Genomic DNA, 10,834 nt, shown 5'->3' with positions numbered 1-10,834 from the left:
TTTCCCAATTTTTTGAAGCTTTTCTAAGATATAAACATTTTTTTTCAGCTTTTCACTTTCTATTATTTAACCACTTTCTTTTTTAAATTTGTGTTTTTTATTTAGCTAAAATATATCTTCAAAAAGTCGTCATACATATATTCTCCTTCACATCTTTCTCAATTTTTAAATAAGTCATCATTTCTTGTAATGTCAATCATTTAGTCATAAAAATTGATCATATTAAAACATTTACAGTATTTTTTTGAAAAATTTTTGATGTTGGACTTGTGAAAATCATCATGCACTCACCGCACTCGTTGCATTCTTTCTATATTTTTCCTTTGGAATTTTGTTGTTTTCTCCCATTATTTGAAGCTTTTTTTTTAAATATAAAAAATCTTTTAATATCTTTGCCCTTCCTTTTGTTCAACTTAAATGCGTCTTCAAAACGTTCTTAATTTATTATATTTTTCTTGATACCTTTCTAAATTTTTCAATAAAGTCATCATTTCTTACTAATGTTTATCATGTATTCTTAAAAATTGCATCATATTATAAAAGTTTTACTGTATTTTATCTTTTAAAAAATATTTTTGTTGTGTTGGGACTTGAATAAATCACGATATACTCACACGACTCATTGCATTCTTTCTATATTTTTTCTTTAGAATTTTCTGTTTTTTTCCCATTTTTTTGAAGCTTTTCTAAGATATAAACAATTTTTTTTCAGCTATTCACTTTCTATGTTTAACATTTTTTTTTAAAGTTGTGTTTTTTATTTATAGCTTAAATATATCATCAAAAAGTTCGTTTATACCATTCTATTCTCCTTCACATCTTTCTCAATTTTTAAATAAAAGTCATCATTTCTTCGTAATGTCAATCATATATTCATAAAAATTTGATCATATTATAAAACATTTACAGTATATTTTTCTAAAACTTTTTTATGTTGGAGTTGCGAAAATCATCCTGGCACTCACCCCACTCGTTGCATTCTTTCTATTTTTTCCTTTGGATTTTGTGTTGTTTTTTCCCATTATTTGAAGCTTTTTTTTTTAAAATATAAACAATGTTTAATCTTTGCCCTTCCTTTTATTCAACTGAAATGCGTCTTCAAAACCTTCTTAATTTATTATATTTTTCTTGATACCTTTCAAATTTTTCATAAAAGTCATCATTTCTTACTAATGTTTATCATGTATTCTTAAAAAGTGCATCGTATTATAAAAGTTTTACAGTATTTTATCTTTTTAAAAAATATTTTTGTTGTGGTGGGACTTGAATAAATCACGATGTACTCACACGCCTCATGGCATTCTTTCTGTATTTTTTCTTGAGAATTTTTTTTTCTGTTTTTTTCCCATTTTTTGAAGCTTTTCTAAGATATAAACAATTTTTTTTCAGCTTTTCACTTTCTATTATTTAACCATTTTTTTTAAATTTGTGTTTTTTTATTTAGCTTAAATATATCTTCAAAAAGTTCGTCATACATATATTCTCCTTCACATCTTTCTCAATTTTTAATAAAAGTCATCATTTCTTTGTGATGTCAATCATTATTCATAAAATTTGATCATATTATAAAACATTTACAGTTTTTTTTTTTAATTTTTTGATGTTGGACTTGCGAAAATCATCCTGCACTCACCCCACTCGTTGCATTCTTTCTATATTTTTCCTTTGGAATTTTGTTGTTTTTTCCCATTATTTGAAGCTTTTTTTTTTAAATATAAACAATCTTTTAATCTTTTCCCTTCCTTTTATTCAACTTAAATACGTCTTCAAGACGTTCTTAATTTATTATATTTTTTCGTGACATCTTTCTTAATTTTTAATAAAAGTCATCATTTCTTACTAATGTTTATCATGTATTCTTAAAAACTGCATCATATTATAGAAGTTTTACAGTATTTTATCTTTTTAAAATATATTTTTGTTGTGGTGGGACTTGAATAAATCACGATGTACCCACACGACTCATGGCATTCTTTCTGTATTTTTTCTTGAGAAATTTTTTTTTTCTGTTTTTTCCAATTTTTTTCAGCTTTTCACTTTCTTTATTTAACCATTTTTTTTAATTTGTGTTTTTTTTAGCTTAAATATATCTTCAAAAAGTTCGTCATGTATTATATTCTCCTTCACATCTTTCTCAATTTTTAAATAAAAGTCATCATTTCTTAGTAATATCAATCATATATTCATAAAAATTTGATCATATTATAAAATATTTGCAGTATTTTTTTTTAAAACTTTTTGATGTTGGACTTGTGAAAATCATCCTGCACTCACCCCACTCGTCTTTCTATATTTTTCCTTTGGAATTTTGTTGTTTTTTCCCATTATTTGAAGCTTTTTTTTAAATATAAACAATCTTTTAATCTTTTCCCTTCCTTTTATTCAACTTAAATACGTCTTCAAAACGTTCTTAATTTATTATATTTTTTGTGACATCTTTCTCAATTTTTAAATAAAGTCATCATTTCTTACTAATGTTTATCATGTATTTTTAAAACTGCATCATATTATAGAAGTTTTATAGTATTTTTAACTTTTTAAAATATATTTTTGTTGTGGTGGGACTTGAATAAATCACGATGTACCCACACGACTCATGGCATTCTTTCTGTATTTTTTCTTGAGAAATTTTTTTTTCTGTTTTTTCCCATTTTTTTCAGCTTTTCACACTTTCTATTATTAACCATTTTTTTTAATTGTGTTTTTTTTTAGCTTAAATAGCTTCATCTTCAAAAGTTCGTCATGTATTATATTCTCCTTCACATCTTTCTCAATTTTTAAATAAAAGTCATCATTTCTTAGTAATATCAATCATATATTCATAAAAATTTGATCATATTATAAAATATTTGCAGTATTTTTTTTTTAAACTTTTGATGTTGGACTTGTGAAAATCATCCTGCACTCACCCCACTCGTCTTTCTATATTTTTCCTTTGGATTTTTGTTGTGTTTTCCCGTTATTTGAAGCTTTTGTTTTTAAATATAAACAATCTTTTAATCTTTTTCCTTCCTTTATTCAACTTAAATACGTCTTCAAGACGTTCTTAATTTATTATATTTTTCGTGACATCTTTCTCAATTTTTAAATAAAAGTCATCATTTGTTACTAATGTTTATCATGTATTCTTAAAAATTGCATCATATTATAAAAGTTTTACAGTATTTTATCTTTTTAGAAAATATTTTTGTTGTGGTGGGACTTGAATAAATCACCATGTACTCACACGACTCATTGCATTCTTTCTCTATTTTTTCTTTAGAATTTTTTTTCTGTTTTTTCCCATGTTTTTGAAGCTTTTCTAAGATATAAACAATTTTTTTCAGCTTTTCACCTTCTATTATTTAACTATTTTTTTAAATTTGTATTTTTTCATTTAGCTGAAATATATCTTCAAAAAGTTCGTAATACATTATATTCTCCTTCATATCTTGCTCAATTTTTAAATAAAAGTCATCATTTCTTAGTAATGTCAATCATATATTCATAAAAATTTTAACATATTATAAAACATTTACGGTATTTTTTTTTAAACTTTTTGATGTTGGACTTGCGAAAATCATCCTGCACTCACGCCACTCGTTGCATTCTTTCTATATTTTTCCTTTGGATTTTTGTTGTGTTTTTCCCATTATTTGAAGCTTTTTTTTTAAATATAAACAATCTTTTAATCGTTTTTCCTTTCTTTTATTCAACTTAAATACGTCTTCAAGACGTTTTTAATTTATTATATTTTTCGTGACATCTTTCTCAATTTTAAATAAAAGTCATCATTTCTTACTATTGTTAATTATATACTCTTAAAAAATTGCATCATATTATAAAAATTTTACTGTATTTTATTTTTTTAAAAATATTTTTGTTGTGGTGAGACTTGAAATCACCATGCACTCACACCACTCATATCATTCTTTCTATATTTTTTCTTAGTTTTTCCCCCTTTTTTGATGCTTTTCTTAATTATAAACAATTTTTTTAAGCTTTGCACTTTCTATTATTTAACCATTTTTTTGTGAATATTTTTTTTATTTAGCTCAGATATATCTTCAAAAAGTTTGTCATACATTATATTCTTCTTGACATCTTTCTCAATTTTTAAATGAAAGTCATGATTTCTTAGTAATGTCAATCATATATTCATAAAAAATACATCATGTTCTAAAACATTTCAGCATTTTGTTTTTTTAAAATTATTTTGGATGGAAGACCTGTGGAATTACCGTGCACTCACATCACTCGTTGCTTCCTTTCGTTTTTTTTTTTTCCAATTGGGATTTTGTTGGTTTTTCCTTATAATTTGAAAGCTTTTTTTAATTATAAACGCATCTTTTTATTCTTTATACTTTCTTTTGCCTAATCATATTTTTTTTTAAATCTTTACTTTTTTATTTAGCTTGAATATGTCTTCAAAAAGTTCTTAATACTTTATATTTTTCTTGATATCTTTCTCATTTTTAAATAAAAGTCGTCATTTGTTAGTATTGTTAAAAATATATTCATAAAAAAAATGCATCATGTTCTAAAACAATTCAGTATTTTGTTTTTTTAAAATTATTTTGGATGGAAGACCTGTGGAAATTACCGTGCACTCACATCACTCGTTGCTTCCTTTCGTTTTTTTTTTTTTTTCAATTGGATTTTTGGTGGTTTTTCCTTATAATTTGAAAGCTTTTTTTAATTATAACGCATCTTTTTATTCTTTATACTTTCTTTTACCTAATCATATTTTTTTAAATCTTGACTTTTTTATTTAGCTTGAATATGTCTTCAAAAAGTTCTTATACTTTATATTTTTCTTGATATCTTTCTCAATTTTTAAATAAAAGTCGTTATTTGTTAGTATTGTTAAAAATATATGCTTAAAAATTGCATCATATTATAAAAATTTAAGTATTTTCTTTTTTAAAAAAATTTTTTGTTGGTGGGACTTGAATAAAACACCATGCACTCACCCCACTCATTGCATCTTTCCATAGTTTTTTCTGGGATTTTGTTGGTTTTCTAATTATTTGAAGCTTTTCTTAAATATAAACATTTTTTTAATCTCTTCACTTTCTACTATTTAACCATATTTTTCTAGAACTTGTAGTTTTTATTTAGCTTAGATATGTCTCCAAAATGTTCTTAATAGATTATATTTTCTTGACCTTTTCTTCTCAATTTTTTAATAAAAGCGATCATTTCTTAATAATGTCAATCATATATTCAAAAAAATTTCATCATATTATAAAACATTTACAGTATTTTTTAAATTTTTTTTTGATGTAGGACTTGTGAAAATCACCATGCACTCACAACCACTCGTTGTATTCATTCTATATTTTTCCTTTGGAATTTTGTTGGGTTTTCCTATTATTTGAAGCTTTTTTTTTTAAATAGAAACAATCTTAATCTTTGCACTTCCTTTTATCTAACCATATTTTTTAAAAACTTGAGTTTTTTTTATTTAACTTAAATACATCTTCAAAAGTTCTTAATTTATTATATTTTTCTTGATATCTCTCTCAATTTTTTAAATAAAAGTCATCATTTTCTTACTAATGTAGTAATGTTATCATATATTCATAAATCATTTAGAGTATCTTCTTTTCTAGAGAATATTTTTGAGGGGGAACTTCAAAAAATTACCACGCATTCACAACACTTATATTCTTTCTTTATTATTATCCCTTGAGATTTTGGTTTTCCCCCTTTATTTTCAACCTTTTTTAAATATAAACATATGTTTTTAATCTTTGTGCTTCTTATTATTTGTCCATATTTTTTGTTTGAACTTGATTTTTTTATATAGCTTGAACGTGTCTTCAAAAATTGTTTTAACGCTTTATATTTTTCTTGATATCATTCTCAAATTTTTCTTTTAAAAAAATGTCATCATTTCTTAGCACTGTTAATCATATATTCTGAAAAATTGCATCATATTATAAAAATTTACAGTAGTTTCCTTTTTTAAAAATATTTTTGTTGTGGGACTTGAATAAATCACCATGCTGCACTCACACCACTCGTTGTTTTCTTTCTATTTCTTTTTCTTGAGATTTTTTGTTGGTTTTTCCCATTATTTTGAAGTTTTTTTCAAATATAAACAATTTTTAAAATCCTTGTACGTTCTATCATTTAACCATGTTTTTCTAAAACTTAGTGTTTTTTTTTTAGTTTAAATATATCTTCGAAAACGTCTTTATACATTATATTTTTTTATTGATATCTTTCTCAAATTTTAAATAAAATTGATCATTTCTTAGTAATGTTGATCATATATTCATAAAAAATGCATTATATTAAAAACATTTACATTATTTATTTTTTTATGTGAGACTTGTGGAAATTACCATGCATTTATACAACTCATTGCATTCTTCCTTTTTTCTTTTTTTTATTCAATTGGGATTTTCGTTGGTTCTTGCTCATAGTTTGAAAGCATTTTTTAAATACTTGCAGTTTCTTTTTTTTAACCATATTTTTTTAAATTTTATTTTTTTATTTATCTCTTAAATATATCTTCAAAAAGTTCTTAATAAATTATATTTTTTATATATTTCTTAATTTTTAAATAAAAGTCATCATTTCTTACAAATGTTGATCATATGATAAACAATTGGCAGTATTTTATTTTTTTTTAATATTTTGTTTGTGGGACTTTAATAAATCACCATGCACTCACACCACTCATTGCATTCTTTCATTTTTCTCTTGGGATTTTTGTTGGTTTTTCTCATTATTTTGAACCCTTTTTTAATGCAAACAATATTTAATTTTTGCAGTTATCATATTTTTCTAAAGGTTGTGTTTTTATTTAGCTTAATTATGTCTTTAAAACTTATTCATACATTATGTTTTTTTAACTGATATCTTTCTCAATTTTTAAATAAAAGTCGTCAGTTCTTTGTAATGTTTAATTATATATTCATAAAAAATGCATCATATTCTAAAACATTTATTGCATTTTGTTTTTTTTAAAAAATATTTTTGTTTTTTGATGTGAGGCTTGTGGAAATCACCTGACACTGGCGCCACTCATTGCTTTCTTTCATTTTTTTTCATTGGGATTTTTGTTGGTTTTTCCTCATAATTTGAAAGCTTTTTTTAATTATAAACACATCTTTTTAGTATTTGCACTTTCTTTTATTTAACCATATTTTTTAAATCTTGAGTTTTTTTTTATCTTAAATATGTCTTCAAAAAGTTCTTAATAAATTATATTTTTTATATCTTTCTCAATTTTAAATAAAAGTCATCATTTCTTACAAATGTTATCATATATTCTTAAAAAATGCATCATATTATAAAAAAATTACAGTATTTTCTTTTTTTGAATATTTTGTTTGTGGGACTTGAATAAATCACCATGCACTCATTTCATTCTTTCTATTTTTTTCTTTGGGATTTTTATTGGTTTTTCCCATTATTTTGAAGCTTGTTTTAAATTAAAACGATCTTTCATCTTTGCAGTTCTTATATTAATCATATTTTTCTAAAACTGTGTTTTTTATTTAGCATAAATATTTCTTAAAAATGTTCTTAATACATTATATTTTTCTTGATATCTTTTTCAATTTTTAAATAAAATTGATCATTTCTAAGTAATGTTGATCATATATTCATTAAAATTGCATCATTTTATAAAACATTTACAGTATTTTCTTTTTTTAAAAAATCATTTTGATGCGAGACTTGTGAAAATTATCATGCATTCACACCACTCAATGCATTCTTTCTTGATTTTTTTTCCCATAGGGATTTTTGTTTGTTTTCCCGGTAATTTTAATTTTGTTAATTATAAACACATCTTTTTAATCTTTGCACTTTCTTTTATTTATCATATTTTTTTGAAACTTGACTCTTTTAGCTCAAACATATCTCCAAAAAGTTCTTAATACATTATAATTTTCTAGATATGTTTTTCCATTTTTAAATAAAAGTCTCCATTTACAGTATTGTTTGGAAAAATAATAAATCACCATGCACTCACACCATTCATTGCATTCTCTCCATTTATGCTTGGTGGCATTTGCTTTCTTTCGTTTTTTTTTTTCATTGGGTTTTTTTGTTTGGCTTTTCCTCATAATTTTAAAGCTTTTTTTAATTATAAACACTTTTTTTTTAATCTTTTGCACTTCCTTTTATTACCATATTTGTTTTAAAACTTGAGTTTTTATTTAAAAATTAAGTATATCTTCAAAAAAATTTTTGTTAATATCTTTCTCAATTTTTAAATGAAAGTAAATATATATATTCGGCATTGCATTCACTATCTTTTTCTTCCCTTTTGCTTTTTATTTATTTTTTCTCTACATTTTAAATCTTTTTTTTCAGTATAAACGCGTCTTTTTGTTTATTTTTTTCAACTTCATTTTTTTTATTTAGCTTAAATATTTTTCTAAAATTGCTTAATGCTGTGTAGTTTTCTTGATCTCTTTCTGTGAAATATAATAAGAAACTACTAGGGCCAGACATCATATATAACTCATTTCTTTTTCTCTCTTTGGAAATGTTTATTTTTTGTTAATTTTTTCCTTACATTGTAATTTTTTTTATTATAATTACATCTTTTAATTTTTGCACTTATTATTTTTTTATGTATTTTTGAGGAACTTATATTTTAGCTTCAATACTTCTTCTCAATTTTTAATAAAAGTCATCTGTTATGAATAATTTTAATCATATGTTCACAAAAATGTATCATATTATCAAACATTTATTGTATTTTCTTTTAACAATATAATTTCTAATGGGGCACTTCAGAAAACAACTATGCACTCACACCACATATAACAAATTGCTTCCTTCCTCTATTTTTTCTTTTGCTTTTTTTTTGTGAATTTTTTACATACATTTAAATCTTTTTTAATTACAAACACATCTTTTTAAACTTTGCACTGCTTATTATTACTCTATATTTTTTGTTTAAACTTGTTTTTTTTATTTTTCTTAAATATGACTTCAAAAAGTGCTTAATGCTTAGTTTTTCTTGACATCTTTCTCAATTTTTAATTAAAAGTCATTATTTATGAATAATTAAACATTTTTTATTTTCTTTAAAAATAATATATTTTTGATGTGGGACTTTAGGAAACCACATGCAAGCAAACCATATATAACTCATTGCATTTTCTTTCTTTTTTCTTTGTGCCTTTTGTGATTTTTTCTTTCATTTTAATGCCTTTTTTTTTAAAATACAAGTACATCTTTTTAATCTTCTCTCTTCGTATTATATATATCTATATTTTTATTTACCTTAAATGTCATCTAATGTTTTAATAAAAATCATCATTTATGAATAGTCACATATTCATAAAAAATGTACCAAACATTTATAGTATGTTTTTTATGGAGTTATATTTTGATGTGGAACTTGTGGAAACCACCATGCGCGCGCATATTTCATCTTATGCTTTCTCATGTTTTTCTTATGCTTTTTGTTGATATTTTTTAATTATAAGCACAACTTTTTAATCTTTGCACTTTCTATTTATATATCTATATTTTTTGTTTAAAACTTGATTTTTTATTTAGTTTAAATATGTCATCAAAAAGTGCTTTATGCTTTTATTTTTGATATCTTAATTTTAAATAAAAGTTATCATTTATAATAAATGGTCACACACCATATATAATGAATTTAAATCATCTCAGTTCATTATTTTATAAATCAAGGTGCTCAGTACTTATAGAGCAAATTAGGATTACAAGGAAAAATAAATCAGAGTAAAATCTGAACTAATTTTTTATTTGAATTTCAAATCAGATCCTATTGCTCTAAATCAGGAAAAGTAAAAACAATATCATTAAAAATAATTCTAAGATATTAAATAGATAAAACTTAATGATTAAGCTTATCTATTGGTTGAGGTTTGAAGCCCTCTAACACTCCCCCTCAATCTTGGGCCGCGCAACTGACTTAGTGAATATATCTGCTACTTGCTATCTTCTAGGTTTATACTTCACTTCTGTAGTTTTGCCTTCTATCTTTTTCATTGATGAAATGACAGTCTATCTTGACATGCTTAGTCCTGTCATGATGACTAGAATTTTTGACAATCCTAATTGTTGCCATATTATCACAAAATACCTTCATAGGGCTATCGTAGCAAATCGTTCGTTCCTTAAAGAGCCTCTCAAACCATAAGCCTTCACACTATCCAAGAGCTAAAGCTCTAATTTCTGCTTCTGCAACACAGCTGTCATATGTTCTTTATTAGGTTGATTAGAAAGTTGACTCACACTCACTACATAGGCTATATCAACTGTCCAAGAGCTAAAGCTCTAATTTCTGCTTCTGCAACATAGCTGTCATAATTTCTTTATTAGATTGACTAGAAAATTGACTCACCACACTCACTGCATAGGCTATATCAACTAAAAGACCTTTAGCATTTAAACCAAGTTTACAGTTTAATTCCATAGGAGTAGCACATGGCCTACATTCAGCATACCTATTTCCTTCAACAAATCAAGAGTATACTTCCTTTGTAAAACTACAATTCCTTCTTTTGAACTGGTTACTTCTTCCATTCCTAGGAAATACCTCAATGTCCCTAGGTCCTTCGCTTCAAATTCTGCAGCCAACATTCTCTTGGGGCTTTCTATTTCACTTGTATTATGATAGGGCCCGTTATTTTCTTAAGACATATCAGAGGAAGTCAAAGGGGAAGAATAACTCTAGTGGAAATACTTGAACCAGTCTAGAAGTTTACCCTTCAGTCCATAGCCGTAAGGAACAGTATTTTGTGATCTTTTGTAATGATTGGGATCTTTTGGGTAGTATGGGCGATGTGTCAGTCACTGAAGGTATTAGTAGTCTTTTGTTAGGAAGGGAGGGCTAAGAAGAAGA

Source organism: Prosopis cineraria, unplaced genomic scaffold (genome assembly GCF_029017545.1).
Source record: "Prosopis cineraria cultivar Desert tree isolate PC_DT_omini unplaced genomic scaffold, ASM2901754v1 PC7, whole genome shotgun sequence".
Classification (NCBI taxonomy): Eukaryota; Viridiplantae; Streptophyta; class Magnoliopsida; order Fabales; family Fabaceae; genus Prosopis; species Prosopis cineraria.
The sequence above is the reverse complement of the archived record's forward strand: the minus strand, read 5'-3'. Positions refer to the sequence as shown.